Here is a 12794-nt window from a genome sequence, read left to right as displayed (position 1 = left end):
AGTGCAATTTGCTCACACTTTGTATCGGCAGGAACAATTGGGAACAAGTTCTAGCAGGAAGGCTGAAGAGCTCTCGCTGCACCTTTTCCAGCCTAGACAACTGCATCACCCTCTTCTTTCTCCAGTTGCTCCAGAGAAGAACTTTGACTTTCCTTGGTACCCACAGGCTCGGTATGCAAATACCTACATGCCTGCCTGTTTGGAGAGCTCCATATAGAGTCCATGACCACGTACCCAGCTTATTGCATATACACAAACTGCTGGTCAGATGCTATTCAGCCCAGTGTAGTCACTAACATATTGTGTGCAAGTGCAGAAAGCACACACTGGCAGGGCTTGCACATAACAGTAGCTGTACTGACACTGAGAAAGCACTTAATCTTGTGCTATCAGTGGGAGTTTGTATCATCAATACTACATGCTCCTCAGACTAGAGTGAAGGAAGAGGTCACGCAGTGACCCACACTGTGTGCCTTCCAGCACTATTCCTTCCCAATACATGTGAGGCTGCTCAGTCCTAAAACCCTGGCCAGAATTCAGTTTCCAAGGCTGGACAATACCAGAGCTCATTATTTCAACCACGTTGGCAAGAATCTGACAATATACCAGGCTAAGACCCAACATTTGTTGTTAACACTCATCAAATAGCCCAGCAAGAAACTTCTCTCCGGGAAAAAAAACCCTTTACTCTTTCAGGGTGGGAAGTATCTGTTTTGACAACACTTACTATCAAAAAGTCCAAATGTCTTATTTCAGTACTGACTTCTTTCAATATAGCTAAGAAATCAAAGCCAACTTCAGCTTTGCCTCTTAGTAGCACTAAACAAAGCAAAATTACTTCCTCAAATAAAAGATTTCAGCACTTCTGAATCAATATTTTTACTGAAACAAGCTTGGCAAGAGTCAAAAAAGTATTAATTTAGGATTTCTTTTAGAGTTCCTATTACCCATGGCATGGAATTCTTAATTCCTACATAGCTAAGTGTGCTTCCATTTCTTATTACTGGTTACATGTGTGAGGGGCTTTGTTTATTTGCCTTTAAGTGCATAAAACCTTCCTGAAGGCTATTGGAGGTATGTTTTAAACATGGCTTGAGTCCCTAACTGCCCTAAAAGACCACAACCAAAAACTTGCTTCAAAACATGGTCCATATAAAATACCACAAATGTAAATATGGGAGGAGGTTCTCACTACCTGATTTGTGACCATGATTAATTCCCTTTGGCCACAGGCATTCAGACTGTAAGCCAAGCTTTGCAAGTAGGAGCACATCTGAAAACAAGCAGCATAAAAAGAAACAGTTAAGTTTGATATCTGGACAACTGATTTGTCAGCCTGAGAAACCAAAGAATTCATTTGCAAAGGACATTTAGCTGTGTGAAGTCCATTATAATGGACTTAGAGGGCCGATAAGGATGCTGGGCAGGGACTCTCCATTAGAGACTGTAGTGACAGGACAAGGGGTAACCGGTTAAAACTTAGGGGAAGTTTAGATTGGATATAAGGAAGAAGTTCTAAGTTCTTTACTGTAAGGGTGGTGAGGCACTGGAATGGGTTGCCCAGAGAAGCTGTGAGTGCTCCATCCCTGGTAGTGTTCAAGGCCAGGTTGGACAGAGCCTTGGGTGGCATGGTTTAGTGTGAGGTGTCCCTGCCCATGGCAGGGGGGGTCGAACTTGATGATCTTAAGGTCCTTTCCAACCGTAATTATTCTATGATTCTATGATTCTATAATGCTGCCATCTTCTAGACTGACAGTCAAACAAACTGGGAGATATGTATGTAGACATGACCACAAACTAAAGAGGTGCTGAGTCAGTGAGCACCGCACAATGAAAGTCTTGGGCAAGGAGTCCCTAGGAAAAGGTGTGTTTACTTCACACAAACAGAACAAGTAGGTTAGATTGCAACGCAACTTTTCTTTCTGGCTATGACTGATAAAACTCATATGCATGCAAATGGAAGGAGAACAACAACAACAACAAAAGGCCTTTGCTGAGCTGCATTAACCTGTTTATTTAGAAAGCTCATCTCCAGAGTCAGAGCAACACTTCATTACATAGCTTTGTTCTACAGAATTTCTTGGCCATGTAAACTACAGGCACTCTATCATAATGGCTTGAAAAATAAATCCCTTATATGTAAAGTTTATGCAAACAAGAAAACCAAAACAACCCATCTCATTATCTTCTTCAACCAGTTACATCAAATACAAACAAACAAAGATATCTCTTATGTGCAGAGAACAGACCGATGCTGGTTTCACAGAGGAGTGACCGACTCCAGTAAATTAAATGCCCAGGGCTTCAGAGACGTCATCTGGTCCTAATTTTCCATCGGCAGTAAAATGATATGTTTTTCACTTTCATTGTAGCTTGTTTTCATCTATTTTATGTTCCAAGGCGTCCTGCTTTTCAAGCTCAGATCCATCACATTAAGAAAATGGACTTGAAAAAACGTACAACAGCCGACGTAGTGGCACCGCTGAGCTCCCGCACTCTGCTGCCTGCAGAATCTCTCTTCCTCATGCCAAAAAGAATTGGGAGCAGAGAGAAGTACGTGGGAGTTACATACGTGGACTCGGCATAGGTGGAAAGCACCCAACTGCTTTATCTTCCAGAAATAGGGTGAAAGTGCCACCTCCTCCTAGAATTCTCTGCAGGATCCAAGTGCCTGAAGGACTGGCCTCTCCTGCACTGCATTTTGGCTTCTCTGAGGTTGGCCTAACATTTAGGAACTGTAAATGGTTTAGATCTGTTCTGAGACATTGCACTCCACCAACAGAACAGGAGAGGAAAGGAAGAGAGAGGAATGAAGTTGCCTTAATCACCAAGCCTTCCCTCTCTATACCACCGTGCGTCATCCCTTACCTTCCCCAGTACCAACAGCCTACAGCAATCAATTCACTAAAAGCTGATGGAGACGAGTCCATAATAGAAATTAACAATACATAGTTGCAGTGCCTCTAATGCCAGGTACAACATAAATCACAGTACTTTGCATGGGGACAGTTAGTCCTCATATAACCATGAATGACAAGCCTTAGCCAACTTGCTAGATGAAATACAAATAGATGATATGGCTAAAGTGCTCAGAATACAACTGTGGTACATGCTGTGCTACAGCTGCAAAACTGATCTTGATGTCAACTGCAAAATCCTCCCAGGAAGAAGGATAAATATACGGTGATCAGGCTGTGCCAAGCTCCATGCTTCTTCAGGAAGATTGTCAGCAGTGCCAGAGGGAGACAGTTACACATTCACAGCACCATGTTTGACTGCACCAGAGAAGTATTCCAGAAGATCAATTTGCTACCCATAAAATTAAACCACAGTTTTACTGGTCCCATCCAGATTAAATTAGAACATATTTAGAAGTCAATTTTGCAGATGTTCCCAGAGTACCCTGTCTCTGTGCAAGAGGCCAGGCACGAGGACATTCATTGGGAAGAGATATCCCAACATTTCCCAAGACCTAAACAATATCTCCGGAACACCTGATCAATTGAAACTCATTGAAATGGATGTACATAAAATAAGTGCACATGTATTTCATATGATTCTGCTAAATCAAGTAAATGCTCATCTTCAGCTTTCCCACCTCCCCAGTGAAATAAGGAGTCTCACTTCCCATCCTGTGGTCTGAAAAACATAAGTAATTAAGGCAGATTGCAGCCCATCAGTCAGATTTCCCAGGGTAGGATTGCTCAGCCCCAGCACTCCCATCACAGCTTTGCTTCCCACCCTGTTTCTGACTTTCAATCCTGCTGCCAAAATCTCTCTCACTGTTCCTCCTGGTTTTTTTTTCTTCACTTGCAGGACCACATATCTGCATCTCTCTCAAGACCCTGCAGGACCTTTCTTGGCTGGTGTAAATCAGAAGGAACTTCTTAACCAAGTAACAGCAATTCAGCCTACAGCAGCAGAGAAGTTGGCCTCTAACTCAGTCCCTTTATCCCCATGTTCATTTCTAGAGCCCATGCCTCTTTCCCTCTAGGAATTCAGTATCAGGACTCAGGTTTGCCTCATTCACCATAGATTCGACCCTGAACACACAGCAATTAAATATGAAGTTTGCATCTAACTGAGTATCCAAGAATCTTGTTTTATTTCATCTACTCTGGCTTCCTCTATACTCCTTATCACAAGACCATGATGGACAAGATAAGCTCGACAGGAAGATGCTGGCACAACTGCCCTTCCTTGTAAGTGTCTATTAAACAGGCACAATGAGGGCGAAAAGAAAACAAAAGCCATGATATTTGGCACTAGGAGAGTCTTTCTACTGACTCTTACAGGATCTCCATGTTTTAAGACAGCTCTCTTTCTCATTTAAAGAGATGTCCTTTTCTTCATCTATCTCCGTAGGGATTTCCATGGGGACAACTTGCATGGGGAGCTTGTGTTTACCAAGGTTCATTTAAAACACCAGTAGCTGCTAAAGGTTCACTTAATCCTGTTTTGTCTCAGCTCCCACTGCTAAGCCTTTGCTGTTCATTTTAATAGTAGCTAAGGAGGAAAACTAGAGACTTGTACATCCCTGGTTTTGCACCCCACATGTAGAAGGGAGGAGAAAAAATACAGTAATATTACTTAAATTTTCCAAAGAATTCACAATATAAAACTAAGAACTGCCTCACTTTTAATGGTGCTGTGCTTTAGTCATTTAGAATGATTTGCCTTAACTATTTTCCACAAGGACTACGATGTCTATTGACAGGTACACCTACCTAAAGCTGTTAGGTTTTGTCTTTTAAAAAGGAATGCGAGAACAGCAGCTTCATTTGTACCATATTCTTCCTCTCCTGCATACAATCAGATGGGTGAAAGAGACAGGGGATGGGGAAGAATTCCACAACATAATCATTTGGCAACTCATATTATTTTCTTTCAAAGGGCATTACAATACACTTCTCTCACTTGGGGAACTTCAAGAGAAGATAATTATTCTTGTCTGCCTTGTAATATATATTAAAAATGTTCAAATGTGGCTTTCCAGGGAATTCTGCCAAATATTTTTAGGCACCAGACCCAGCTTTACTTAATTTTATATTGCCTTCTCAGTCTTTTATAAAATACCCTTCCATACAGTTTGAATTTGGTAGAAAGGCTGAAGCATACTCATTTATATTAGAAACATAAAAATCCTTCTTTCCTTGAAATAGAGATCTTTAACTCCTAATGTGACAGCCATTCAGATGTACAGTAATTAAAGTGTCTCTACAGAGCTTAACACACACCAGTGAGCTTTTACTGCCACAAAACCCAAGCAGAAACAGAGAGGGGAGGGTTTGGGGTTTTTTTAGGAGACAACATATCAGTAGCTTCAAACATTTTTGTTTTATAAGCACTTTAGTAGCAGTGTAACAGTAGCACCTTGAGCCTCCAAAGACCAGAGCCCTGCTGCATGAGGTATTATAAAAGCTTCAAAGATGCAACTCCTAAACCTTTAAGTGCTGTCATCAACTACAGTAAAGTATGGGATTGCAGTACAGTTTTGTTGGGGTTTTTTTAAAGCCATTTGAGGTAGCAATCATCTCTCATTACTAGCAATAATGTTTATTACAAGGGATAAAGCAATGGTAGTGGACAAACCAATCTGCTCCAAGGAGTTTACAGTCTAAGCAAACAAGAACGCCAATCCCTGGACACACAGACAGAGCTCATTATCACAAGAGCAGAATATGTAGAGTTGGAAAAAGATAAGCTAAGTAACAGAGAGGGAGGGATAAAACAGATGCAGAGTGAATTTGAAGGGACTATACCGCAGTACCACAAGGCAAATAAATACTACAGAGCTGGCAGTCTCGAGACAAAGAACAAGTGGGAAGCAGTGAGGCACAAAGCCTTGCTCTAAATCATGCAGCACAGCAACTAGCAGTGAGAAGCCTGACAACCAGATCCTCACTTTAGCATCCACCCAGTGAATTCTGACACTTCACTTTTTAAAGCTTCAAGTCTGTGCTATTATAGCCCAGTGAGAAAGGCCAGCAACCCTTATCCTGAACTTCTAAACAGTCAGACATGATTTACACAGCAAGATCAAGCCCGCAGTATTCCAATCAGTTTGCTTTCTGGATGTTTCACTGTCTTCCCCCTCTTCTTTTAAAAGCCAGCATCAGAAATTGTAGATAATTAACATAAAAGTCCATGTGAAATGCTGTATTGGTTGAAGTGTTTGTTTTGGCTTCCTAAACCAGGCTGGAATCCAGCTCTTGGGCTCAGCCCCACCTTAGTTATATTTGTCCTGTTATGCACAACAAACCTGGAGCCACTTTTAAATATGAAGCACTTTGAAACTATATTAATGCTATCTCTTTATCATTACACACATTAACTCCCTTCACAACTGACCCATAGGTGAAAGGCTGACCTAGCTTGTTTTAAAGGACAGCAACACAGCTTTACTTGTCTTAGCTTTCCCTGATAATGAAAAGGAAGCCAGCTCAGACTGCGTGTTGAAAACTGAAACAGCTGAGCGGACTCCTCCTACCTCCTCTCTTGCAATTTCATCTTTTATGGTGGCAGGCTAGTCTGTGCCAGACAAACTAAGATTTCTTATGTTCTTCAGTCACTTGGCTGTTCTTTCCCATAGATATTCCAGCAGCAGATTAACGTCAAGGCACGCTGTGCCAAACACATGAATCTCAAGATTTCAGTCAAGCAGGAATGCTGCTGGATAGTCTCTTTTGCTGTTAAACTGAGGGATCGCAAGTGAACCTCGTCTCGGCATGCTTGAGTAACAAGTAACTCTCACCAGCACCAACAAACATGGGTGCATGGGAGGTCAAAATCAAGTCCCTTAAACAGTGTCTGAAGCAAAACAGTTGCATAGGGAAGTGAAGCATTCCCTCTTTGGCACACAGCTACGTACGCCATGCGCACAATTTCAAAGCACTGGATTTCACAGAGGCAAGGAAGCAAACAACTGCTGTGCTCCCAGCAAAGCCAAGGGCAGGAGATGCTGCCTCCCCAGTGCTCCAAGGACCAGGCCTTTTCTCCACGACAAGCACACCCGTACTCAGAGGGTGAACACTGCACAGATGAAGCACCCAAACTCCCAAGCCAGTAAAAAGCCTGTAGCACCCTCATTTATGGCTTTGCATTGCCAAGGTACCACCCCTACTGAATGGATTAGGGCAGGCCTGCAGGACACCTGAAGCCTTGCATCCCTTAGGACCAGCAGCCTGTGACACAAGGGCCCAAGCAGACATCACTTCTTTGGACAGCAGACCCAAGGACATGAGAGAGGAATCAGTGGTTGAGAAGAATGCTCTTACTGCCACCAGCTCCAAACTCAGCAGCTCCCACTAAGTTTCTACCCTCCTACTTAGTCTCTAAAATGTGAAGGAAAACAATTCTGAGTCTTCCCCTTCCTCCTACTAGAGGTAATAACCCCTTGCTTAAACACCTCCAAGTCCCTCAAAGACACAGGTGAGGGAACAGAGAGGTATCTTCCCTTCATGGGAAAGCTACAGAGGAATAACAGAAAGGAATAATAACTAAAAAGAAGTGGAAATGGACAAGTCAGATAAGAAGAGCACACTGCCCTTCTGTATTTAACAGAGTTTTTTGTCCTAGAGCACATGGAAATAAAGTACTCATAAAACACCTACTGCAGCCTTTTGCAACAAGACCCAGATAGCTCGCTTTAAAGTGAGCAAACCCCCTGTTAACATCAAAGCATTTTCACCAAGGCTGTTAGGCTGTTTACCTGGACTCATCTTGTGCACTGCACTAGCACAGCCATGTAGCAACACATTGGTATCACCAGCCTGTCCTTAGAGTCTCTGCAGATCTGCTCATGATGCTCACAAGATGACTCTCAGGAGAGTACACATCCCATTAAGAAGGCAGGGACTTGGGGAGTCCCCAGCTCCAAAGGTCATCCTAAGCTCAGCAGTGCACTGCAAGCAGCCCAAGCTTAACAGAAGGTACAGAAGACCAACTCCTTGCAGTTAGAGGCCAAGCTGATCTCAGCCTGCTGACAGCTACTGCTCCAGGTCTACCCCAGTCTGCCTCTTTGCACCTCAGCCCTCCAGCCACCCCATGACCAATAACCCCAGGATTTTTAGGCATTTATTTAAGTGCAAACCACACAGGGGAAGAAAAAAAAAGCCAAAAACCCAAAACCACTCAAACACAAACCTATGAAACAAGCAATCCTCAGCAACTCCAGACACAACACATACACACTTTCAATTTCCCTCCCCTACAGGTCATTTTCTACATATACCAGCCATGGAAACTGTACCCTCGCATAGATGCTTCTTAAAGCAACATAGTCCTTCAATAAAATATCAAGCTGAAGACTTCTAACCTCAAAGAGACCTCTTTCCTGCACCAAACTTGTTCCTAAAGCATAATGCAAACCTCCTTGTAGAAGACCAGCTCCAAGACCAACTCTTCCAGGAGAGAAAAGCCAGCTCTTTGGCAGGTGTGCCTATTTAAACTGCTGCCTGCTTCAGGTGCTGCCACTCTCCACTGATTGAGCCCTCTGCCCCTCCCCAGAGGCTCCTGACAACTCTGTGTTTGCCACCTGAAGGTTTAATTGAGCTCAGTGCATCTCTTGAGGATGGTGAACTGAGACTCCACACGTGGAGAAGTTCACGGGTATCCCAGTTAGGCCTGTGTGCAAATCAAGATTGCCCCTTGGATTCCACACATGTAGCAGTCACATCTGATGCTGTGGTGACAAAAACTGGTTGGTTTTTGTGCTGTCTATAGAAAACAGGTATCAGCACCTCCAAAACCATCACTGTGAGATGATGGACATAGCGTTTTAATTGTTACTTGAACAGTATTTGAACAGGCAGACTGCAGCCTTCAGCGGGATATATCTGTCTCCTATACAATTCCAGGAAAATAGAATCACCATTTGAGGGAGGGCATATTACATGTACTACCCCATATATAAAAATCTGTAAGTCTAAATGACAAGAAACTCTCATTTTCCTCAGGAAAAAAACATCAGTCTACCACTGAAGTAAAGCACCCTACCAGCTGATGGGCAACTGATAGAATAGCTATAATGCTTTTTCCCAGTAAGAGACACTATAATCCACTAAACACGATTGCCTGCATGATCAATCTGCATGATTGACAGAAAGATATGAACTATTTGTGTGATCAGAAAGGGGAAAAAGAACCTTCAAGCTGATATAGGTCAAACTATGGAATACCAGTGCTTGAGTAGGCCTGTAATCAGCCCACAGAAATGCCTCAAAAGAGTAAGATCTATAAATTAATGTCAGGGCAGTTGTGCAGGGGGTCTGCAAGATGAATTAAAGGTTGACAGTGGTTTGCTCTCCTAAATGTCTGGAATCCAGGGCTCCAAACGGTACAGCTTATGCTCTTCATCTATCAGCAGCTTATGTTTCTAAAACAAAATACCCCAAAATTGATACGCCAAAGTACAAACTTCTCAGAAGACATTCTTCAAAAGCTAAAGGAGAATTGGATACCAATGTTTTGCAGTTAAAAGTGCTGGCACTTTATAAAGAGAAGCCTTTTGTTAGAGACAGGAAGTTTAGTTTATTGCCTGGTGTATACAGTTCGCCCACCACATTATTTTGGGCTATTTTCATTCCTCACACAGTAAAGAGGAAATTCTAAGAACATTTCATTGCTTTTCTTTGTTTGATGAACAGCAAAGGTTTGCAGTTTACTCACCACTGTATTGCTTTGCTACTTCTGCCATACAGTTTCACTTCACACAGATACTCTGGAGGATAAAACATTTGTTCTTTATAAAGTTCAGTTGTTTCTGCCCCATTCACTTTAAGTCCGTCTCTCACCCCCATCTTTCATTACTTCACAGAAGGAATTCCTGATACAAAACTAGGGTAAAAAAAAAACAAACATAAACTGACACTTCTTTTTTTTCTCCATCAGTAAAACTCAAGCTCAGAAACAGGCATCCTATGAAAACTTTCTTCCCCCTTGCAGCTTCCCCAGATCTTTTTCAGCCACAATCTGTAGCAGAATAAGAACACCACAGCTATGGTACAGCACTAGTACTAATACAGTAAGATTGCTCTTCTGAAGGGCATTCATTTTTGTCGAAACAAATGCTGCATCTCATGCACTGACTGTTATGATTCCATTGCCTTGCACAACATGGTTCTATGCAGCTGAAGTTATAAAGAGCCAGTCCATTTATTCTTCTACTTTTCATCAATGCACAAAGTTATGCCAAATGTTTTTATACCATTCTTGCCTAACAGAAAAAGAAAGGATTCCTCATAAAAGGTTTGGTTTCTAAAAAATGCCAAGCATTTAAACATTTATTAGAAACAGTTTTAGTTCCTCATTAATCTGAAAACGAAGTATTATTGATTTACAATGAGCAATTCATCCGATATCCATCGGCAGCATATAAAAACAGAGTCTGAGAATTCAGAAACGGGTGATGCCTGTTTGGCAGCAGCTTGCTATGTCCTGCCAATGGCATAACCTGTCCAACTGGATGGGAAACAGCCCTGCTCTTTCTGTGTGTTCTGCATGCTTGACTGTGTATGTCCCACAGATCGTAGGCTAACCCACATTTATTTTTATATTACAGGATCAGCAAGTCTATATTAGATCAAGGCTTGGGGGACTTTACATATTGCTTAACCTCAGTCACCCAGGTTCTTAGTCACTCCAGTGTTGAGCATGGTAAAAATAGATAAATTACACAGATAGATTGACACAGAGACATACACATCTGTGCACATAGACATACATATCCCTAGGGCCTGATGGAACAACTCCAGTTGAGTACACTGAGCTTTGGATCAGGACCAACGTTAGTATACGATACAGACTAAGTGCCTCTGATCTCTGAAACCAGTTTTAAAGGCTAACGTGGGGAGTAAGCCTCCATTCTGTGACCCTGGTTTTCCACCAGTGTAACTCTATTGGCTTTAGTGGCATGTAAAACCAACGTAATGAAGTGGAGAATTATGCTCACATTATGTTTTTTAAGTAGCATATTAGCCTGCATATTACACCCTTTTTAGTGAGTTGGCAGCTGTGCAAAGGACTCCAAGGACCTAATTCACTGAAGCTGATACTACTCTTCCCACTGGTTTTGGGTCAGCGCCCTACATTATTCTGCACATTCTAGGGAGAGGGTATTATAAAGTGGTACAGTAAAGGTAGAAGGGTGTTAATGAAAGTCCCCCGAGGAAGTCACGGCTTTCATTAGTCTGGAGGAGCTTTCCACAAATTAAAAATGCTTTAAAAAAAAAGACATTTTAAAGTGTGCCAAATGTTCCTGCACATGATTTTTTTCTTCCTTGTTACCACTAAAAAAGAACAAAACCCAACCAAATATCAGGATAGGAAAGAAACCCCGTATATTTTCCAGCCTAAATAGATTTGTTTACAGCTCGTAACATGCAGTAAGTGGATGGGGTGGGGATGGAAGGTAGGGGGCAGAGAGATAAGAGAAAGAAACTTGTCTGTGCCACCCCCGTCTCCTTAGCTGCCTGCTTGGCCCTGGGGGTGAATCGCCTGCCAATGCTGCTTGATCTTAACTCTTCCCTCTCACTCCTTTCAAGGCTGCCTACCTCTCAGAGTCCCATCTCTCAGCCTTTAGGGCTGCACCTGCTTTCCTCCTCTCTGCTGCCATTGGCCATGCATGTCTCTTCTGGTGGCCTCCTGTCACACCCAGCCCCATTGCCTGCCCCAGCTTCCCACACACATGCACTTAATGAGCAGTCAGAGTAATTGCTTTCATAACACTGTTCCCACAATGACATTTCTCAGTTTGCTCAGGCAGGATTAAGCGTTATGGTGCCAGTTCCTCGAGTCCAGTCTCAGCCCAAGTTCCATCAATGCTACTGGTAACAAAAATGGGTGCTTTATCCAAGGAAGGACTGCTGGACCCACAGCTATAAAAGCCTGGGAAGTACAGAGCTATCAAAGACTGGATGCAAAATCCAGCTCCTCCATGATCTCCTGCCCCATCTTTGTCCCTCAGCTTTTGCAGAATGGAAATCAACAACAGAGACTTCCTCTACAGAAGAAGTATGAGAGCAAATGCATCAAAGACATGGTGATGACCAGTTCTCGGGTCTCAACAAGCACCTGAAACACAGCTAAAATGAAAAAAGAGCATAACTAACAACTTCCTGAATTCATGCCAATCCTTGGCCAGGACTGCGAGCCAAATCCTTCAAAAGAAGGCAGGCCAAGCCCCTTCATTTGATATGTCAGTATAAATGTGGAGGCCAAAGGGCAACTGCAGATTTCAGAGCCTATAAACCATAAAATACTACTGTTCTTGTCCAGACTTTTTCGCAATGAACCCTGAAGATTCAGTTATGTTGATTTCACTCTTCCTTTCTGGCATTGGGTCAGGGCCCTAAGTTATCACGAGAAACCTATGAAGGGCTTCTGAAATCTGAAGGGCTGAAATCTGACAGAAGAGTAATAATTGAAGGTTTTGATTACTATTGAAATGACAGTAGCTCCTGGAAACTCAAACAGATGTCACAGTCCGAAAGAGGAGACATCCACAGATGCACATAGCTCTTGATCAAAGTAGGAGAAGAAAATGCAGGTGGGCTGAAGGTCATACAAGAGATGAGAGTGAGAAAGTTAAAATAAGCCCTGAGCCTCACATGTTACAGTGCTACATCCATTCTAGTGCACTGCTTGTCAGTGTGTTCACTCATACTCCTTGTGACTGTGTTTCTCGGGTTTTTGTTCAGCAGTACCCAGACAACTTTTCCTTTGACCATGGGTATGCTGCACAAGGAGGTGACATTCATTGGCATAGCTTGTCTGGACATTTTATGATCTAATAG

The 12794-nt window shown here is 42.6% G+C and overlaps 1 long non-coding RNA gene across 2 annotated transcripts in view; it reads right to left on the bottom strand.

Annotated features, from left to right (window-relative positions):
* Positions 1-8374, bottom strand: part of LOC134159680 (uncharacterized) — a 139822-nt gene extending 131448 nt beyond the window's left edge. For both annotated transcript variants that reach the window (XR_009963255.1, XR_009963253.1), the window contains exons 1-2: positions 8318-8374; positions 1196-1273 (exon numbers count right to left, since the gene is read on the bottom strand). This is a non-coding gene — a long non-coding RNA (uncharacterized LOC134159680). The remainder of the gene's footprint in view (positions 1-1195; positions 1274-8317) is intronic.
* Positions 8375-12794: the final 4420 nt, after the last annotated feature.

The sequence above is a fragment of the Pezoporus occidentalis genome, unplaced genomic scaffold (genome assembly GCF_034315485.1).
Source record: "Pezoporus occidentalis ecotype Australia unplaced genomic scaffold, CSIRO_AGI_Poc_V1 ctg10, whole genome shotgun sequence".
Taxonomy (NCBI): domain Eukaryota; kingdom Metazoa; phylum Chordata; class Aves; order Psittaciformes; family Psittacidae; genus Pezoporus; species Pezoporus occidentalis.
The sequence above is the reverse complement of the archived record's forward strand: the minus strand, read 5'-3'. Positions and strand labels throughout refer to the sequence as shown.